At 37.2% G+C, this 22,757-nt stretch overlaps 2 long non-coding RNA genes across 2 annotated transcripts in view; one reads left to right on the forward strand and one right to left on the reverse strand.

Moving 5' to 3' along the window:
• Positions 1 to 22,757, reverse strand: part of LOC135327315 (uncharacterized) — a 152,472-nt gene that overhangs the window by 44,930 nt on the left and 84,785 nt on the right. The window contains exon 3 of the long non-coding RNA XR_010387421.1: positions 2,215 to 2,323. This is a non-coding gene — a long non-coding RNA (uncharacterized LOC135327315). The remainder of the gene's footprint in view (positions 1 to 2,214; positions 2,324 to 22,757) is intronic.
• LOC135327354 (uncharacterized) lies at positions 20,181 to 21,045 on the forward strand. The gene is made up of 3 exons (XR_010387470.1): positions 20,181 to 20,230; positions 20,714 to 20,763; positions 20,973 to 21,045. It is a non-coding gene; the product is annotated as an uncharacterized LOC135327354 (long non-coding RNA).

The following is a 22,757-nucleotide window of genomic DNA, read 5'->3' on the forward strand; positions in this document are numbered from 1 at the left end:
CTCTCTCTGCATGAATGCAAGAACAAGAACAAGCAGTAAATACCAGTCTGCTAGAACTCTCCCTCTTTCTGGTGGGCATTGCATGTGTCCCAGCTTGGATGTACATGTGTTTTCCCATGTGAGACTCCCTAACAACTAGCAATGCATGTTTGTCACTGTCATTGAACTCACTAATCCAGGCAGTATAGAAGACAATATATCACAAAACAATAGGATTAATTGGAGTGACAGTCATTTAAGCGGAGTGGTCTCTTAAGTGACATACTAAAACACCGAGTTCCACAGAGAAGTGTACTACCGCTTAAAAATAAACGAATAGCAATAACAATATACATCAAAACAAAAAAAGACACATCATTGATAGGATTTTCCAGGTAAGAGAAAATGCTAGCTGGAATCATAATTAGAGAAAAAAATCCTCATCATAATTCTATATTTTTTCTTTTTCTATAGGGATAACACTGTACTTCTCCCTTGGCTACATTTTCTCTGGAGAAGAAACTGGTTTGGCGTTCTTGTCCTGGGTAATGAACGCTTCCCACAATCGACTGACACAGTTCTGCCGATTTGGCACGGTATGTTTTTGCGGGTGGATTCACCGGATGGATACAAACCCGCTCCTTTTGCTGAGACTTCACTTACAGCTTTGAGTTTAGGACTGCAGCTTACACTGTCAAAACGCCTGCTAGTCTGATGCCCTCTTGCAGGGCTGGATTCAGAGAGAAGCGAGGCTTCGAGGCAGCGAAAAAGGCCTATTCATCGCGGGGTCTGACCTGCTGGTGTTCTCAGACCTGCAGGCTTCAGTGGAGTTCTTGCCCCCCCTACAGTCCAAACACCAATAAATCACTTCAAAAGAGAAGGGAGGGGATAAAGCCCAGCAACAGCATTAAAAAAAGAAAAAAAAAGTATGGTAATGGTATTTCCTCAGATGATCTCTGTCATCCAGATCAAGTATTATAAGCGAATACTCTTGCTCTAAATTAATTGCCTGATATAAAAATATTTTTTATGGAGAGGAAAATGCAGTTCGTAAGTTATAGAGGAAAAAGTTGGTCCACTTGTTTCCCCCTGTGCTCCCTCTGCCCCTGCCTCACTGGCTGCTCTCCCGACCCTCCCAGCAGCCTGGGGTCTGGAGCAGTGCTGGTGGGAAAGCCACACTGCACTAGCCAAGCCCTTCCTGAGAAGGGCCCTCCCTGTCCCCAGCAGAAGCCAAAGAGAGAGTTTTCCACAGCGTCACATAGCAACGTCACTCTCCTTCCAGCGATCCTCCAGGTTTGTCACCAGCTGAAGGATGTCCATTAGGGTGCAGCTGAGGACAGTGACCTCTGTGGTACAGCATAGGAGCTCACAACTAACCCTTCATTGATGAGAACAAGCCAATCAACAAGACACTGTTCACAGATTTAATAAATAAATATATAGAAATTAAAAGAGATGCCTGTGCAGAGAAACTGTTAGGCCCGTCTCTAGCAGGCTCATTACAGTTCTACAAATTGGCAGTCACTCTGTGAGGCATTTCACAAACACACGGAGTACCATGGCCATTTGAGTCCTGCACCTTCACTGGGTATTATAAATAGGTTCACAATATGAACTAATGTTAACTAGGAAACAGGATGGACTCACCAGTTTTAATTCAAGTCTGTTTTTGCAGCCTCTTTGCAGGCAGCCTAAAGCCATTGTACATATATAAAAAACTATTTTCGAATGATCTTGTAATCTCAGTTGCACCACACAAATTTCAGTTAACTCAATTGGCTACAGTGAAGTTGTTAGAACCTGATGTGGATTAAACTAGAGAGAAGAATATTGAACAGAGATAATAATAAAGCAAAAGAGGAGACAGCAAGACCTTCAAATGGAAAGTTTAATGTAGGGTACAGCCATCATTTATTAGATAAGCTATAGTACCAATATAGCAGGCTTGCCCTGTTTGCTCTGGTCACCTATTCTATTCACCTATTCACTGTCTCATCTATATGCTAAAGTATTTCTATCATTTTCATTATACACCTGTCTCCCACAGTGGGATCCCAAATCAGGCCAGCATCCTAATATTATGCAACCAATTAACAAAATGAGTCTCTCTCTTGCAAGCTCAGAACAAATCATTACTCGCATCTTCTCAAATCTGTAGGTGTCTTATATGTCTAGTAAAAATCAGGTCTTACATAACAGGAAAGAAAACAGAGAAATTATCTCCTTCATACTTACTTTTCTTCTGCAGTGGAGTAGCTTTTGTTTCATGGTGATGTATGAACACTAACTATAAGAATATGTCTCTTGCTGAGATCCACTATGCTCTCAAAATTGGATTTGGGTGCTGTTGAGAAATAAAAGGCAGACAGTGAGCAAAACCCACACATACTTGCCCTATCCAAATACTTCAAGTCCTTATCCTTGCAGTCACAAAGACTGGACTTAATTTAATGATAGGTGGAGTTTTTCCTATAGCTAAATGGCTCCATGTACTGGGGCATTAACAAAAACAATAAATACCACCAAACTTGTCATTAGGCTCTCTCCAGGATTGAGAACAGTCCTATGTCTCTTTCTCGGTTTATCAGTTCACAAAAAGGCATGAATGCTCTCCCCCCCTTAAGATAACATTTCTTAATTAACACCTTAATGAGCACTAAGAGGGTATGGCCTGTAGTTTATTGGATCTATCTGGCTCTCCAAGCAGCTGCATTGCTTTTAATCAGCAGCAATGTTTCTCAGAAAGCAAAAACAACACTCCTGTTATGAATATGCAGCAATATGTTTAATTATTTATCTCCCAGTCCAGCATAGGATATCCTGCATAAAGATCTGCTTTATACATGGACTTTTCCTTTTCCATAAGGACCTGGAGTTTATGCTTGTCATGACTGATGAATCTCAACAGCAAAGGCCTGGGAAAGTGAAATGGATTGCCTCAGTCACTGTCTATCCAAAGAACGGAGCCATTTAGAGTAGTGATCACACAGTGAGAGTGTCTTTGCAAGCCCAGATGAGGGCAAGATCTCTTCCAAAAAAAAAAAAAAAAAAAAAAAAAAGACTAAAACATGAATGAAGTGGCATGTAAATTAATAGTGAAAAACAGCCTATGTTATTATTTTTTGGTTATCTCCAGATTAAACAGAAGACACAAGAGTACTGTTTTGGTGTTGGCCATATAAGCAAGCATGTATAGCTCTGGATGACCACCACAGAGAACAGGGGAGCCACTATTCTCAGCCAAGTGACTTCTGCTCTGCCTTTGCAGAAGTAGGATTTGCCTCTTTGCTGCTAACTTTGACAGGCTATGCTGGTTTCTAAATTACAAAGGAAGTAGGATGCTGTTGGCAGGCGGCCATTTTTAGCAGAACATATTACAACCTAGGGCTGAAATTTACCCCTTCTGAAATCAACCAATTTCAATGAGAACAGAACAGACCGGTATTCTTTCTGATAATTCAGTGTAATGAAAGTCCCTAATTTTCCCAATAACTAGAACAGGAAGCATCTGCCCTGTTAATTGTCTACCCTTGTGGCCGAGGAACCCCACAGAGTCAGCACAGATACACATACTAGCATATGCAGAGTACAGTGAACAGAGGCATCTGAGAAGATCTAAAAACAATAAGAGGTTAAAAAATAATAATGTAAAAAATGTTCAAGTGCCTATCCTTTCCTGGGGTTTTCCTGGACAAAATGGCCAGCATCTCGCTGACAATAAAGCTCTGACAATAAAGGCACAAGTAGTAAAACTTATCCAATTATTCTTGGTAAATGTTTAATTTATATTTTATATTATATTTCAATATCATTTTTCCTTCAGTTTGGCTCGTGCCATTTTCATTCAGTTAGCAACTGTCCTGACCAAATCAGGGTAAATGACAGAAACCAGGTAACGATTTATAAGGTTGGGTTACTAATCCCATAGGAGTCTTACTTCAGCTGCCGTGCTGAGAAATTACCTCTCAATAGACCCCCATCAGAAATACTGAAAATGTGACAGAAAGCACCAAGTAAGAGGGCAGAAAAGAACATTTGAAAGGAGTGTGTAATGCTAGGATTTCTGGAACTTTAATAGCTTTCTACCTCAATTTTGGCCATCGTGAACTCAAGCTAAGAGAAAAAATATATCTTTTTAATGAGTTTTACAACATGCAAGTTGCTTTATAACATATTACATAATGATGTAAGTGCCATAAAGAAGGTTGTGTGCTGCTCTGTAAAATGTATTAGATCATCAATATTTCTGGTTTCGTACTGAGGAATTAGAAATAATGATGAAGATTAGGGTTACAAGAATTAAAAAAATCCTTTGAATTGAACCATTCAGCCATCCCCAGGGATATACTAAGGAATTTGTAGGCTGAGAAAATAGGTAAGTTTATAGGTTCTCCTTAGGTGAAAGAAGTCATGTTAACATCATAAGTTTTATATAAACTTTCCATATGCTGTAGTACCCTTTCTGCTCACCCCCAGCTTTCTTTCCCTCATGCCCTTATTGTGTAGCCCAGTTGGAAACAGATTTATTAAAAAAGATCCATCAGCTTTTACACAGAAAGAGGTCAAATATCTTTCAGTAGCGTGATTCAAAACAGGAATATGCATTTAATCCTCCTGCAAATGACAGGCTGGCAGATTTTGCCTCGGTAAGCATACAGTCAAAGGAGGTTTGCAGAAGAGCAAATGTTTTGCTTAATGCCATGTTTCCTCAGAGACACCAATGCTCTGTCCTGCAGCACTCTCCTGTAGCTGTTCTGTATTACTGGAGAGGTGTGCAGAGACCCTGAGACTCCTCACCACCAAAAACTGTTTCATTTTTTCCTTGTGCAGACAAGCACTTTCAACTTTTGAAATATCTGTAGGCCTACGATGTACATTAGGCAGTCAACGAGCTAGAAAAGAATCTTTATTTGATGGGACTAGGAAGCAGTCTTGAAGACTTTGGCCAGTCTAATTATAGCAGTTCAGTACTTAAGTGCTTCTGAAAGGCCAACTTAATACCTGACTATATTATTAGATGCCTAAATACAATTTCAAATCTGCCACTGGGCAGGCTAACCCCTGCTGACTGTCAATAAGATGTAGATTTCTATGTTATTTTTTAAAATCAGACTTTAACAGCACTGTGCAAAAATGAGCCTCAGTAATTCTAAAATGGTCAGAAGTGAAAAGAAGGACAAATCAGCTGGCTAAAGCTAATGGTACTCCTCATACAAAATTCAGCCTGCACTGACCATTAACTACCACTGCAGACGCACACAAGAAGTGCTGTTTCTATCTATGGGACCAAAGTATGTATGGGCCAAAGTCCAGAACCACACTTATTTTTATAGTAAGAAGACAAGCTCTGCCACAGAGATATATGTTCATTATGATATAATGAACAGTAGCTTATGAAAGCATATAAGATATAGCACAACTATCAGAGTCTATTGATGAACAAATAACTTGATTAGGATTAGTAAGTTTTCCTGATTTGATAAGGGACAAAAGTGTCATTTTGCCATATTTGAAGCACTTTACATTGTGAGTCTCTAATTTCTGTGATGAAAGATGCAAAAAAACTGCAGCAGGTAGAGAAGTCTGATCAGTCATCTGACTGATATTGCAGAAGCCCAGGCATCTAAAACCATCAAGTTAAAAAAGACCTAAAAGGTATAGAGAAGAAATAAACATTAAGTAAGGAATCAGAAAATAAATCTCTCTGCTTTCAGCAGGGAGTGCAGTCTCCAGGCTGGTATTAAACTCAGGAAGATAAGGCTGCAATGGATATATTCCATATACATAAAAATTAAAGGAAGCAGAACCGTAATGAAATATTTCTTTACTCTGTGGTGTGATGATAAAATTTGCACCTGGCCTCTCAAATTTTCCTTCCATAGGTATTTTGCCTAAACAAAGTGCTACATACTGTACTAGATTTAACTGTATCATTAGGGAAGTGTGAAAAACTGTACCATTTACACTTTATTAAAATAAATGGAAGACTATCTGGATCATTAGACATCTTGAGTGATTCTCCAGAGAGGAGCTATTCTTACCTGTCTCACTGTTCCTCAAAGCTCAACAAAGGAAAAATATAAATAGGCTTAGTTCCAGAATGATTCAGGCATTCAGGTAATGAACTTCAGGTTAACTTCATTAATGTTGTCTTAGACTTGCTCATTTTGTTTTCTAATGAAAATTAAAATCAAGATCATCTAACAAACTAATATTTTAACTTGCTATCAAGGAGGTTACTGATAAGCAACATAACTCAAGATCAATGCATTATTAAATTTGACTGATGTCATTTCTCACCTCATGGCTGTAACCACTTATATGAATTTTCTCTTGACCACTCAAATCCCAAGGGTATTAGAAGTGGTCTATTTCCTGTGGAGCTACACTGAAACCTTTGTCAAATCTAGAAACTGCAATCAGTTGAAAAAGTTTGGGAATGAGCTGGGAAGTTCTTGCTCCTATAGGTTTAGCTATAAAGGAATATTAAAACAGTTTCAGTTCCTCCTTGTCATTTTTCAAAGAGTTTCAGAAATGCCACATTACCTCCAGATATCTCAGGATTTAACTCTTTTAGTATACTCTACTAAGTGTTAAGTACTACGAAGAGATGAACATTCTTTAGAATGAGCTAAATTGCTTCTTGTGACTCCACTGACCACATTGGCTGGACTTCTGTTCATTAGAATGGGAGCTTTAGATACCTGCAGTACACCTAGACACCTTTCTGTGGATACCGTCATTTAGGAATCTTAACCCAGAGTTAAATCTCAGTAGAGGAGTCCTGGAATAAACTCAGTGTGGCTAAAAATATACACTCATGTTCTCAGCATGGAAACTACAGAAAAGCCTCTAAGAATGCAGTCAACCAAATGAAGTTCATATAAATCAGACATGATTAGTGGAATGATCCTAGTTAGGGATTCTTTCCTTAAGAGTGGGAAGACCATCTTGCAGGAAACACATTGGTACTCTGTTGGGAGAGCCATGAGATAAGATGTGACTTTGAGAGTAGTGAATCCTGGAAGTAAGATGGTCACTTTTCTAGATGTGATTGGGCCAGCTGACATTTATGACTCATCTTTGTAAGACACCTCCCAGTTTATCAACTCCTGATGGTACTATAGCAAGTGCTGATTTCCTGTACCACAGGAGAAAGGAAAGGCAAAGCAAAAAACACTGACGACAATAAATTCTCAATAGCTTTAATAGCTAAGCAATTAAGTAGTACATGGAAAAGGTTTTCTTTTTTAGAGAATTCCTTCACCCTCTGTGAGGAATTATCAGGCTGTAGGGTTGGATGGTTTCCATCTCAGTAGAAGGGGAACCAATCTTCTAGGAGACAGCATGGCTAGACTAGTCAGGAGGGCATCCAAAATGTAATGTACGTAGCTGGTGCTTTAAAAGGACCATTTCACAAAGCTGAAAATAATTACAAGACATAGCAGGTCAGAGAAAGACGTAAAACAGAAAAACATAAATGACAATTTGGAACGGTTTAAGAATGTTTTACTAGATATCCAAAAAGCCACAATCCCATAACTGACAGAAAAGGCTACACTGATTTAAAAAACAGGCTGGTTTAGTGGGGAAGTGAAGGCAGCTATAAAGAAAGGGAATAAAAAAATAATGTAGAACCAAGATGAAAGTAAAGGGGAGGAAAAGCAGAGAACAATGAATATAAACTAGGAACTGTACAAAACTGATAGAGAAGCAAAAGGATAAAAGGAAAAAAATCAATGACCAAAAGAGCTAAGGACAATACAGAAGTGCTTATCTGAAAGTATCTTAGGAATGAAGGGAATCCTAATAAAGGAACAGAGCCATTATCAGATGGTAATGGGAGATGTGTAAATATGAATACAGCAATGTTCTGTATTGGGAGGAGAAACGGGATGAAGTATTAATTATCTCATGATCATGAACATGAAATATTTTCCATGCACATAATAATGCAAGAAAATACTAAGAGGCCTCTAACGTTGGGCATTTTAAATCAGTAGGTCTAAACAATTTGCTTCCAAGAATTTAAAAGAATTAGCTTTTCTGGTTCATTATTGTTGCTTTTTAGTAATTCTTGAAACACTGAGAAATTTCCTGAGGACTGGAAGAAAGCCAATGAGGTAGCAATGTTTAGAAAAAGGGGAGGGGGGCAGATATAAGTAACTGCAGGGCTGCTGTCATGATAATAAAAGATGATGAGATGGCTGATAGGAGACAATGTATGAAGAATCAAAGGAAAGTAAAATAACTACTCTCAGTCAATATGGCTGTACCATAAAATAGACTTCATCGAGCTAAATTAATATATTTTTTATAAGATAACAAATTTGGTTGCTAATCAGATTGATAAACAGTACTGAGATTTCAGTGAGACATTCCAGTTATTACAACACAACACTTTGATTCAGGAATGAGAGTGATACAAAATTAGCATGTTATGTATTAAATAGATTTTAAAAAGGCTAAGCAGTAAGTCTCAAAAAGTACTTGTAAGCAGAAACTATCATCAAATGTCTATGCTTCTAAATGGGGTCTGACAAAAATAGTTTTACACTTTATTTGTATTTTTATCTAGAAGTCACTTTTAAATAGTTACTGATAAAGTTTGCAGATGGCACAAAGGCTGCAGGTAGAGCAGATAATAAGACAAGTCACTGCTGCGAAACTATCTGGATTGCTTGGCAACCTGGGGTCATTTTAATGAAGCCAATTGTAAAAACGTACGTGTACTAACAAAGAGTGAAGTGCATATTGTACTGTATGAAGTGATGATGAAAAGGACTTCTCAGGTAGAAGTATGGCCAACAGGAGATAATCAGCTGAACAAGAGTTCCCAGTATGATGCTATAGCAACACGAACAGAAATTTGATAACAGAGAGCTCTTTGATCTACCAGACAAAAGTATAAGAAGATCAAATGGCTGGAAGTTAAACCTTAAAATTCAGAGTCAAAAATAAAACATGTTTTCAGTAGTGAAAGTATATGCACCTAATGAGACAACTCGCTAAGGACTGTAGTGAATTCTCCAATATATGAAATTTTAAAATAATGTTAGGTGACTTTTTAAAAATTTTATTAGATTTTTCCCAAAAAAGAGAGAAAAGCCAAAAAGGGATGATTCAGGGCAGACGAGCAGAAAAAAGCATCTCAGTGGATCCTCCTATTCACAAGCCTATGGTAGTTTACAGCAGGAGACAACTCACTGTCTTCCCCTCTAGTCATGCAACCCTGGAGACATTTGACTATGAGCAATTTTTCCCGCAAATGTAGGCTCTTTCCTATCTTTCTCCAAGAATGACTGCTCCCTTGTTCCTGCTTAGTTCTTGGGGAATCACAATGCTCTACAAAAAGACAATGACTCAAAATCTTTTAACGGGACTCCATCTAAAAATTTTAATCAGGGTCAAAATTAGGCTTTTGAAATAAGTAATAAAGTTTAAATCAGCCACAAGTATGTTAAATGTTATTAAAACTCATGACCTATTTCCCATATTAAAAACAAGAGTCTTAAAGCATTTCAAAGTCATATTTAAACCTCCTGCTGATATTGCTATACTGAAATATGATGGAGGCTTTATTATGTTACTTGGCGTGTGTTAAGGGACATTACTGAGGTTCTCCATCGTATATAAAATTGAGGAAACAACTAAAGAAAATGTTTTGGTTACCTCTCAGACTTGCAAAGAAAAAGTATTAAAAGTGAACAATTTAAAAAGTAAAGTATTTTCTTATTAAAAACAATATTAAAGTTGTGCTAAATCTGCTATTTCAGCCTGCTATCTCAATATAGGGTGAGGGGAAATTAATTATATTCTGATATCTGGAATCAGTTTAAATAGAAAAATCCAGGAGAAAGGAAGATAAACAATCCTGAAATGTCAGTTAGAAATCAGATGTGATATAAGCACCAAACAACATTCTGTCGATCTGAAGAAACCTTGCCTTTCTCTAATACAAATGAAAAGTAATCCACAATTATAGGGTCTAATTATTTAATACAATTTTATTTGTATTTCTAACTCTCTGGGTGAAATTCAATCCCCTGCACTCACATGAAGCCAGAGTAATAGGGGTCTATGCAATGGCTGTGTAAATGGACTGTTGAGGTGAAATTCATCCTTCCCAGTCTGAGGCTCGTGACTACTCAATTTTGCTCTACTTCCTAAGCCAGCTGCTCTCATCCATGCCTTTGCAATGTTTGGTTGGGAATGGCAGCTGCAATCTCTCCATGCAGTTGATAAAGCTTGAAGATGGTTTTGGTGCTCCAGGAATGCAATTATAATTTCTTTGTCCCATCTCTGACTTGAAAATCCAGAAAAAAAGATGCTTCATACTGCACAAGGGAGTTCACAAATAATGAAAACAGAGGATGCTCTCCTTGCTGGATGACCTCAGATGACACTGAGGTAGAAAAGGCTTGGAATATCCCACATTTCCAGGAGATGCACATAAGAGCAGAAAGCCTCACACATTCACTCACAAACGGAAAGGAAAAGACAGATCTAAAACATCTCCTACAAAAAAGTAAAGTGTCAGAGTTATTTTTAATGTGAATTCCTTATCTTCAGGCATTTAAGTCAGTATTTTAAAATGTGTGTGTGTAAGTCAGCAAGTGTTTTTTATAAATATTTGTGAGAGTGTGTATGGGCCTCTGTGTGCATGCATGCAAGCAAGCTGGTATTTGTGAATATTAAAACTGCCGAATAAAAGAAGACCGGTAGAGATGGGCTGAATCATGAAGCTGACCATTTCCTGGTTTATCGTTGCTTGTCCACCAGTGACCAATTCACATTTTCATATAGAAAGATATTTGTATGAGGATCACATCCTTCTACAAGCAAAATTTTGATCCAATTTGCTGCAAAATGTGTAACAGTTAAGGAGGGCTTAGTAAAAGTATTGCCTAGGTGACACTATATTATCAAATCCCAAAGTTAGAGGTAGTTCTTGTTATCCTGCAAGACTGAGACTTCCATGCCAGATATTATTCCCAGACCCTGAGTGTTTACTCATTGACTTCAGTGAGTCAAAAAAAAAAAAAAAAAAAAAAAAAAAAAAAAAAAGCCACCACATGAACAATGTTATAAAACTGAACAATCTCTTGTTTCAGTCCATCTTGAAGAATTCTAAATGTACACTATCGATGTTCTTGCAATTGTCTGATAATGATCTATAGATTTTTATTCTGTGGCAAATAGGACACCTCTATCAGCCAATCAGAATGAAAGATTCAATTAGACCATTTCTTTTAAAGTAGACTTAAAACTAAAGCTCTTAACATGGATTCCCAAATCTTCAAAAAAATCCTTCTCCTTTTTCTATTAGAAAGAGTGAAGGAAGAAAAAGTAACTGAATACTTTGAATGAAGACTTTCAGCAGGCCTCCCTTAGCCGAAGTTCTTTCTTACTGAAAGCCTTGGTTAGTGTTTAATTACTTCCTTTAGAGCCACTTTGAATTGAGCCATAAGATTCCAATGTGTATTGAATTTAAATTCTACTTACGGGCTCTGCTTTCATTGATTCTGCATTTCTAGCAAGGGGAGCTCCTTATACCACATTAATCATAATATATGGAAGGGCTTCTGTGTTTGCTTCTGCAGTGCACTAAGTTGTCCCTGAAGATAAAAAAAATCCCCCTTGGAAGAAAAATCTCATTCTAAATGAAGATTTAAATTGAAATTATTGGAGAAGTTAAGAGGAAAAGATATGCCCAGTAAAATTACAACAAGCATTTAAATGGAAGAGGGTATCTTTAATTATTTTTTTCCTTGGCATATCAGAAAATCCCATGATATGATAACTAAGGATACTTTGGGGGGTTAAGAGCCTAAAAGCAGAAAAGCTAATGGGATTTTTTTTTTTTCAGAGAGAGGTTAAAGTGATGGTAGGCTGTCAAACTATCTCATCTCACCATCTGCTACATATTAATTTACAATAGAGAGATACGTGAAGTAGGTGGTACTCTTCAGGAGCTATATAAATGTGTAACTTTCTCAATTAGTATTCACTTCAAATGAAGAATAAAGTCCCAGGAATCTCAGACCACAAGCCAGACAGCATTATGTTTAAATGGTAATAGCATATCTATAATTCACAGCTAGAGCTGCAGTATATTGCCAAGAAGAATACTGCCAGAGAGTCCAAAAGGCTAGGCTAAGCCGTTTATCATTAACCTCCTGAGATTTCTTTGTTTTGGATAGGTAAAGAAAGTGGAATAGAGCAGATGTGTGTTCCCAAAAGGTTTTTTTTTCTGTTGTTGGAAATAAGTGTTGTGCTATCTTTTTTTAAAGAGCATTAAGTCCAAGTTTCACCAAAAATCAGACCAAGAAAGGGAAACAGCTAAGAAAAACAATTACTACTTTCTCCAATTCCTGTGTGAGTGACATGCTATCTGAAGAAAAACAGGGCAGTAGCATTAATTTTTGTGCATAGGGAGAACAACAGTTACTCATAAAAACTGGAAGCAGTATTATCTTTTGCTCTCTGAGGCAACATGGAGCCTTTCTCACATCTCCTGGATAGATGAGGGGCTTGTTTACTTTGGGTTAATTCCCTGGTTCTCCCTATCAGGCGAAGAATCCTTCTCTTGGTCTCTGAGGAGACACAGTTCAAAAGCCTTGAGAAACACTGATATACTGAGTGCAGAACTGTGGACTGCGTAGAGTTTATAACACTCTTTCAAGTATCTATTAAAAGGTGTAGGAGTTCTCGTTCCGTAATTAAAAAGTTTAGCCATAATGTGATATAAAGTATAATCTCTGCCTTTAAATTTATAGATAATATGTTCCAGGATCTCTTCAGTATTTATTGTAGCATGAACTATTGTTTAGCAATTAGCAGTTTTTAGTAAAAATGCTGATTAGACTTAGGCTAATCATAGCAGACCTAGCCTTGTTTTATGGAGATATATGTCTTAAATCTAAAAGAATACTTTATCCCAAATTAGAGCATTCTTTTCTTATCCACTCATTATCCCACAAATATGGCATTTCCACCATGGTGGTCTTCTATGTCCCACAACCAGAAGTTCCCACATACCTCCTCCTCTCCCTTCCTGCTTAAAGAAAAGATAGTAAATTCCAGGAAAAGCAGAGCTGTGTTCTGACTTTCATTACGCTGATAGCCAACAGCTATTGAATATCTACTGTACAAAAACAAGACGGTAACAGTGTTTTAGCAAGCAAAGGCCACAGGACAAAGCTGCAGCACTATCTGAGGAAAGCAAGGTGCAGTTACAGCTCTTCTGCAGATAGTAGCTGTAATGATGCAGCCCACTTCCGAGGCAAGTTTCTTCGTAACGTGCAGCCATCCCGTGCTAAACGTCCAGAGCAAAGGTGGTATGCTCAACTATAATTTAAAGGACCATGACATGAAGAAAGGGGTATGATGTTTAACTTATAGGCCATCCAAATGTTATAGGCCCGAGCAAGCTCCTATTAGCAATAACTCAAGTCCACTGAGGAGATTTGACATTCAAAACTGATGAGCATTAGTCCCGGGGGCCTGCTCCGACCTCACCACACTCAGGCCACTCAGTAACCTGAGTGACCCAGGAGTCAAACCATGATAACCCTCTTCAATTTAAAGAGCTGCTTCTCCCCATCTGTCTGAGTTCTGACTCTGCACAATAAATTTCCCAAAGAGCATAAAGAGCCATCTAGTGTATATCAAATCAATATCACTGTGGCTCGCAGCAATATCTAAGGCTACAGTTCACAAAATAAACTAGGCCGGGGGCTGGATTTCTGCCCTTGGCAATCAATCAGACTCACTGGGTCATAGATTTTAGTGTAAATTAACACAGCAGAAACAATCATGCTCCCCAGATGATGATATAATACAGTATTTGCTTTTCTTTTTTTCCCCATTTTGTTGCTCATGCTCAGCGGCTAAGCTGTACTGAACAAGAGCAATAAAAAGCAATGATTAGAAAGGTGGCGGTAATCATAAAGCAGAACATTAATATTCTTCTGACAAATGTATATAAAATACACATAAAATATATATACAATATTAAAGGGAAGAAGGAGAGGGGAATGGCATTAAGTCACTGATGTTTCAAATATATTATTTCTGCTAAAGAATTTTAGAAGTGATCCCGTAAATTGTTGCGAGTGGTCATCATTTTCTTTCATTACCGGACTTGAATGAAAAGATGTTAAATACTCCATTATTGTTTTCATATACCACTTCCCATAAACTGTGAGGAGCGTGCTATCAACACATTTCTCCACCTGTGATTCAGGGTTTCCCAATATTTACATAAGCATTGCCAGCATTTTTCCCCAGAGGAGTTTTAATTTTTCCTCTTTAATATCTCATTGTTATTGGAGCAGAGGTACTTAGTATTTCTTGACACTCACCTTTACGCAAATCTCATCTTTTGAAATTTTCTCTGAATTGCTGCATATAAAAGACTTGCAGGAATTATTATAATCTCTAATTATTCAATTGATGTAAGACATTATATTGTATTTTCCATCAGAACCTCAGGAAGAAATGTCAATATTTTCAGCATTAGCAGGACATTTTTGAATTGTAAGCATATGTCATGTTATGTTATTTTATCTCATGCATCTTCTCAAAATATTTTACAGACAGGAAATGTGATACAGATAAAGGGGATTAAGTAAGATTCTTTAATTTTTGCAAAGCCAGCTGGATGTTTAATTAATGCAATAGAAATTTCTGGTAAGTAACCATTTTATTCTTTAAGTATTCAAACCTTTACATTACTGTTCAGATAGTGTAATTCTGGATGGAATTTATTTATTTGCAAAATATCTAATTAGATTATACAAAAAATTTTTAGTTTAGATATAATAAAATACGAATCTGTGTACAAATACTACATGGTATGGATTGGAACTGTGAGAATAATAACTACTGTGCAGAGGTGGTTCCTATTGAATAGTCAGAATAATAAGATTTATTAAATAACAGTTATAAGCAGGAATTAATTTCTTAGATTAAATTTAACCACTATTTTCTGCCAGGGGCATAAAGAAACAGAAGCTTCAAAAACAGCTCTCTTCTGAGATGACTGAAGGCAAACTCTACCCCTTTTAGGGATAAATCTAGTCTTCTGATCTGTGGCTAAAGAAAGGAGCTGGATTAAGAGACTGTGGAAGGGGGGCATCCCTCATGTATGCTGCAACACCCAACTCAGTAAAGGTCCTAAGTAGCTGCTACAAAGCCAAGATCCAGGATAGAATTGGCGGATCTGCCAGCACAACAATAAAACAGATATTCGCTTTCCTATGCAGTGGGAATACCAGCTGGACTAGCACAACACATTGATTCCAGGGCTGCACAGTATCCCTCCATGGAAATTGTAAAGGAACCAACTCCTTTCTCTCTGACTCTCTCAGTTTTCATTTTATTCAGCAGGTATTTCCTGCAGGATTGAGGACTTGCTCCTGGACAGAATAACATCTTTGGGAAAGAAGTATCAAAATTTGCAATATTTGTGGAAAACAACTGTAGAGGGCAAAACAAAAACAAAAATGAAACAAAACAAAAGAAAACAGCTGATAGGGTGAACAAGTAGATTTCCTTTGTTCATGAAATTCCAACCAGGAATTGCTGAATTACAAGCTCTTGCGAGTTAGTATTTCCTTCCTTCAGTTTAGGTTCCTCAGAAAAATTTTCACTGTGGGCCTCTACATCAGTGGATGTGTTCTGGGACATGTGGTACCAGTACTAGTTACTCATTTTTCCAAAAGTTGATATGTGGCAAGATTACCTTGAGATAGCAACCACCTTCTACATTCGTTTATGGTAGTTTTACCTGCAGCTCAAGTAGTAAAAAATGTTTTTTTAATGTCCAAAATGTAGCAATTAAATCTATTGTTGCTTCATAAAAGTTGCTGTTATGTATAAACAGCTGCTTTTTACCTCTCTTTAAATAATTACATATATAGAAATTTAGCTTAAAAGACCCTTAGTGCTGTACAGTCGATCTCAGAAGGAAAGGCTTATAAAACATCTTAGCAAATTTAATCTGACCTTTTGTTCATCTGTACTATGCCACAGACCTTAATTACTTAGTGACAGAGTATTTTTTTCATCAGACTCCTTCACTCAGAGCACAGGTTAGATGTGCACAGGAGCAGAATTAAGATCTCACAGGGAACCATAAATCTGACATTACCCAACTTGCTCGTTCTTGAGTTTGCTACCTAAGCATCATTCCTCTAACTTATTTTCAATCACTTTAAAATAGTAATTTTGTTACCTCCATATCTTTCCCTACATTTTGTCTATATAAAGCGGGTCTTCATTTTATGCTGTCTACATAAAACAGCTTTGCAGAGCAATGATGACAGTAATTCCTGAATAGGAAACAAATGTTGTTATCTATCAATACACTGCACTGTGGAACACAGTAGGTCATATGAGAGATCTGCATTACATCATTTATGGACTTTCCAGGGTTGTAATGTCCTTTCAGTGAACCTGAACTGAGTGTTGAGCTTATAACGAAAACTGAAACCCAGGGAGTTACTTGTGGTTTAGGGTTTTTGCACAGCTTCAGTATACAAATACTGGGAGCCATTGCAATAAGCCAAAGATGCATTTCAGCCACTTGTGAGGTAATAACATTAATAGGCAAAAAATTTGCTTCCTAACATAAAAATTTTTCATTCTTCCAATTTGGATTTTTTTTTTTTTAATGAACACAGTGCATGCCTGTCACGCATCTGTAAGATTTTTTGCACTTCTCAAATTATAGAAAGCATGCATGTATTGCTATTCCTGTTATTATATCTATTATTCTATGGATGTGTGAATTTTGTGTGTGTTTGTATGCCTGTATATTAAAATAATGAAATATTCACTGGGCTAGAAGAAAGAGGGGAAAATGACAAATGAATCCTACAGTCCAGTGGTCAGGGTACTCCCCTGGGACGTGGGAGAATCGAGTTGCAGTCCCTGTTGAGATGAATGCTAATTACATACTGGAGGTAGAACATTTCTAGTTGGAGAAATTAGAAGGTTCACTAGCCCATGGATTAAGTCGCTCCTGTGGGAGATTTATGTTCAGAGACAATTGGGATTTGATTCTGGGTGAGTGCTCCTTCCACTAAGCAGTAAAGAGCACATCTCTACAGATGAGGGAAATGCTGCTCCTGGCTATTGGATAAGTTTTGGCCTGAGATAGGCAGGAGTACATCTTGCTTTTTAAACTTGTGAGGTCTTGGGCATGATACCAGTATTACAGCTCCGTTCTGCCAGGATAGTGACAGCCTTTCTGTGAAATTCTGGAGCCTTGGGAGCCTCTCTTGTAGAAACAGGCACATGGGAAACACAGATATCTGCAAAGTTAAGGCAAGTGGTGGTGGGAGACCATGGAGGAGTGAAGATAGGAGAAACAGAATCTAAACGTTACATTTGAGGCTCTTAAAGTAGATCTTTTCTTCTAAGTTCTCCTTGTGAATCTATGACAACACAGTGTTATTTTTTTCCCTTTCATTTCCAGCATATACTTCTGGTTTCTGGTGCCATCTTCTCCTCTGTCTTTCTTGGCACAAGCATTCCATTCCTGACCTAGGAATACAATTTCGTTAAGGGACATTTTGATGGGGCTCCCTATTTCACTATGATAATGTTGTCTTGGAAGTTGTCTTGATGCAAGGTGACTCTTATGTTTCAGCTGGCATAAAAGCCATTGCCATTCCTTGCTCTCGGGAAGTCGAATGCCCAGGAGGGGTCCCAACATCATGAGTCAAACCTCAAGCTAGGTAAAGAATGTGCTAGAAGGCAATTATTCTTTCTCCCACAGAGATGAACAGCAGCTGCCAGGTATCAAAGCACTTTCTTTTCACATTTACACTGCTTCTTAATTTATGCACCATGAGCAATTGTTGAGATCCAGGCTCTTCCTGCCTGGCTTCTGAATACAGCTGTAGAGAAACAACAATTTCTTCTAAAGGAGCACCTTGATAAATAATTAAAATGGGAATCTATAAAAACAAAAACAGCATTCTTCTTTTTTTCTTTGATTTCTGCATGTAGAGGAAAACCTCATAAACCCAGATCATATATCTGAATGTGAAGCACAAGCAAAGTCTTTATATTTCTGCTAAACTACCCAGCTATCTCTCCTCTATGGATTTACTCTTTAAGTTCACTTTGGAGCTTGAAATTTGATTAAATATTCAACTTATTAATGGAAAATAATCTATCCAAACCATATCATTTATTTCCTTATAATCAGCAGAAGTATTTTGGTCTTAAGTCATAAGAGAAAACAGGTGCCAGGCTGGTTAAAACCAGGTAGCTCTTTAAATACCGAGATAAAACATGGTGCTATCTGATTTTAAAGCTACTTTCCAGAATTTAGTGATAATCAGATAATTCAGATAACCTTTAGGAAGGAAAACAAATGCTGTGTTCCTTGCAAGTCCCAATCTTCCAGTAATTTGTTTGGGACTGAGGCAATGAAATGAGTGCCAAACTGGGTTAATTTGGGGGCTGGTCCCAAAGCTAATTTGACAAAAGGCATTGAAATTTAACTGTTTTTTTTTTTTTTTTTCTGTGTATGTTATTTTTGTTTGGTGGCTGTAAGGTTTATTAGCATGGCTTGTTTCCTTCACATTACTGCTTTTCATAAAGTTAACTAGTAGAAATGGTGCCAAGAAGGAAAAAAAACCTAAAATCAGTTCATGATTTAAAGTAATAAAGTGATAGAGTATTAAAATGGCAACAAACCTACCCTTGCAAAAATGGCTGGATCAAAACTACAATGGTTGATTACCAACTGCATGCAAAATATGAAGCAGTAAAGTGAAATGTATATTTGCCCATTGTTTTACTGAATGTCATAAACAACAGCAATTAAAATTCTGGAAAGCAATGCTCTGCTTGTTTTTCTTAAGTAACATTAAAAAGCTTAACTTAAATAGTATACCATCAGAAAATCATTTCTAATTATGTTAAGTAATATTTAGATCAATTTATAGTAATCTTATTATCTTTCATGTTTATGTCAGTATTAGATTACTTTCATGTTTGTTTAAGCTCCTTTGCTTTTTAGAATGTCTGTTTCAAAGGCAAATTGAGCATAGTTAAAATAATCAATATCCTTTGTGGTTTCAGCATATGCAAACAACAGTTGAAAGGAATCTAGTGCTTTCATATACAAACTATTAAGCTTTTACTGAAGAAAAACAGAATTATCTTATAATATTATAGTTAATTATATCATTCGTTATTACTACCTGCATATTAGTCCGTAGCTTACAGTCTATTAAAGAAAGCTATGGTAAAACAGAGATGGTATGAGAAAGAACAGTAACTGGACAGATTCGATGTACAACATTGCTCAGAAAATATCCTTTATTCATTCAAGCAAAAGTGTGGGAGTAAACAATTGTCTGGTGCTGAGAGGACAAGACTTCTTTTGGGAAGACGTCTGCTCACTTTCTTACTGTGCCACAGACGTCCTGTACAACCTTGGCCTGATTATTTTGTTGTTTCTGAGCTCTGGGCTGGAGCTTAAAGTCACTGAAGTTTGTTCTTTCTGCTGTCCTTTGCCTACAGCTAGACTTGGGGTAGGAATATATCTGTATTTTACAATGTCCTGGTATAGTGCCTAACCTTGTAAGGCCCTCATCTCAGCAGCAGCCACTCTCCCAGGTTGCAGAGTGATCATACCAATGCAATAGGCCTTCCGTACATGACAGCACTCATTAGCTTCACTATGACTTCCACAGGAAACATAAATGCAGCAGCAACGTGCTGACAATTTCTCAGCGTGGGTCACCTTCTGAAATGTCTAATGGGAGGGAAAAATACCTGAAGTAATTGCTAGTTTTGTATTCTTTGCTTTCTTCTCTTCACTTTCTCCTCACGTACTTTGTGCCTGACCATTATGAGAGAAAAAGGGGCACATTTTGCTAGCATTCTGTTGGGACACAAGTGGCTCCATTACTGCAGAAGATGCAATGGATCTAAAAGGGTGGCAATGCTCAACAGGGCCCTCCGTATTCCCAGCTAGCTGGGTGAGGGGAGAGGGCTGGCCAGAACATGCAGCAGTTCCTGCGGGTGTATGCACCTAGGATTTTCTGGCAGAAATCAAAGCATGGCAGGAAAGAGATAAGATATTTGCCCAAGGCACAGCTGCGCTTTACCCAGACCCAGGAATACAAAAACACTATTGGGACTCCTAGTTGTCATACAGCCTCAGAGAGTCTGCAAAGTTTAGAGTCAGCATACAGTTTTTTGCTGCTTCTCCTTCCCAAACGTAAGCAATATATGTCCATTATATGATACATGCTCTCATATTATCACATCGCTGTGAACTGAAAGGATCTGTGAAATAATACTTTGCTAGAAACACAAATTAACTGATCTGCTTGATTTTAAAATTTTATTCACTGTTTTTTGCAGGGAGCAGATGTTTTAAATAACCCTTTCCTTTATAACATTTAGTAGTAGGTTGCATAGGCTTTTCTTTGTACTCTTCTTTTTAAACTGGTGTATACTTTCAGTCGCCTTTGCATAAATTAGTCAGAAACTTTTTTCACTGTAATAAAGCAAAGAGCCTTCTTCACGATATCCACAGGTCAGATTTGCTAAAAAGTACATTCCAATTCTTCTTATTAGAAAAATATACACAAAATATTGGTATAGAGCAAATTTGAAAGGTTATGTTCAATGGTAATGCTGGTTTAGCATTTTGTAATCAGACTAATGCATTTTATCTTAGCAAGTTTATCTCTTGCAGTTATAATTCTGGGCAGTGGTTCAGAACTCAGGACCCCTCTGAAGCTAGAGGTAAGCATAAATAGAATTTTCATTACAATAATTTCACTATGTTTCAAAGAGAAGATAATTATTGGTTTGTATCTCATTTGCATCATTTTAATGAGACTTGCTGTAAATTGAATTATAGAGTTCAATATTAGCAGACATGCACTACAGATTAAAAGCTACTGACACAAGCAGGAGTCATTTAACAAATCTTTACAATCTTCTGCTTTCAGATGCTTTTTCTGCTTAGGGGGACTCCTGATTCTTTAGCTTCAGCTTGACCAGATGAATGTGATGGTGCTGGTAACTAGGTAAGAAATGCATAAAAAAATTCCCTTTTAAAAGAGATGTGATTGTGTGTAAGAAAAATGCTTCAAAACTATAGTGGTGCTTAGCCAAAATGTTCAGATTTGGATCAAAATCACAGTCTTTCAATGGTTGTGTGTATTCAGATCTGTGGTTTCAGTTCGTGCGCTACTGAAAAAGAAGGAGGTATCCACATCTAGGGGAGATTCACCCTTAGTTTGGGATAGGCTGTGTAGTAACAGCACAGGCACTGGAACCTGGCTTTTCCAGATGGAGTTGCAGAAGTGTTTGCTGCTCGTGAAGTTTGACATGGGAGAGCCTGTTCCCTTTGTTTCTCACACACACCAATATCCCAGTCAGCATACAGGACCAATAGCCATAGAACTGCTCTCCAAACCCCTCTGAGGTAAGGTACCTTCCCTCAGCAAACCAAGGGCATAGTCCTGTCTCATGAGATTGCTTTTCTATTTTGAATGTAAAATGTCAGTATAATCTACTCAGTGCTTTCATTTGCACTGCACAGGACATAAGGGCAGTTGACAAAGAAAGCATTTGCCTCTCAAATTGTTTTCCACAGGGGAAACTGAAGATTTTGACAAAAGGCAGCCAGGTCTCTTTTGCCTCAGGAAGTCTTTGAAGGTAGTTTTGGACTTTGAAAGAAAGACATTCAGGTGTTTTTGATACAATAATAATCAGTAAAATTGTTAATAGTTGTGACATTTAAATAGTTACCCTTGAAATTTACTGTAAGATGAATGAAAATATTTTCTGCCTGTTTTTCTGATTCATGCTGTCTCAGGAAATTATTTCTTGAACATAAGACTATCTGTCTGTACTTTTATTTCATAATCTTATCTTTAAAATGAAAAGTAAAATTGCACTATATACATGCAAGGGGTAGGGTCTATATATAATTTTAAAGTTGTAGTATCACAGAACATGCAGGCCTCCAAAAATACTTTCCATAGGAAAACAAAGGGATAAAGAAGCCCAAAGGAAAATGTGAAGAGCTAGGCAGATATCAAAACAAATAAAAACACGAAAAATCAGAAGTAAACTGCATATAGGAATTAGGATGTCCACTTGACTATGAGAAAGCAAACTAGAAAATCAAAATAGGACAGAGAGATATCTAGAAATTTTAAATATATCCTTTTTGCCATAAAGGATTGTAGGAAAATTACATATGCCATGGATTACTCTTGAAAGTTCAAAAGGTGAAACAGAAGGAAAAAAAGCATGTGTGAAATAACCTTGAAAAGCAGATTTTCAAAGAAACGGTCAGGCCAGAACAAGCTGGGGATTACTTCAGAATTCAGAATATGTAAAATCGAAGCAGTCAAAACTTTTTATTACTAAAAATATTTGTAACATGCCAGCAAAGCAATCTGAAATTTAGAAAATATCAATTATTTCCTAATTTCCTGCATGTAGTTTGGACTGCTTTAGAAAAAAAAAGAAATGCAATTATACTTAACCCAATAGAGATGTTCTAACGAAAAAAGTATCTATCTCCCTAGTGGTGAAAATAAATACAAATAGGACTAAAAAAAGAAACAAAACTCATTCTAATAACAAATATTAAACTGTAGGCCTCAAAGTATAGTACAAGACAATTTACTGAACAGGGAACAAAGAAAATAAATATTCTGTGATCTAATTGTTCTATGTGATAAAAGAGGTGTTCTCAAAAGAAGTGCAAGAAAATGTGC

Source organism: Dromaius novaehollandiae, chromosome 2 (genome assembly GCF_036370855.1).
Source record: "Dromaius novaehollandiae isolate bDroNov1 chromosome 2, bDroNov1.hap1, whole genome shotgun sequence".
Taxonomy (NCBI): Eukaryota; Metazoa; Chordata; class Aves; order Casuariiformes; family Dromaiidae; genus Dromaius; species Dromaius novaehollandiae.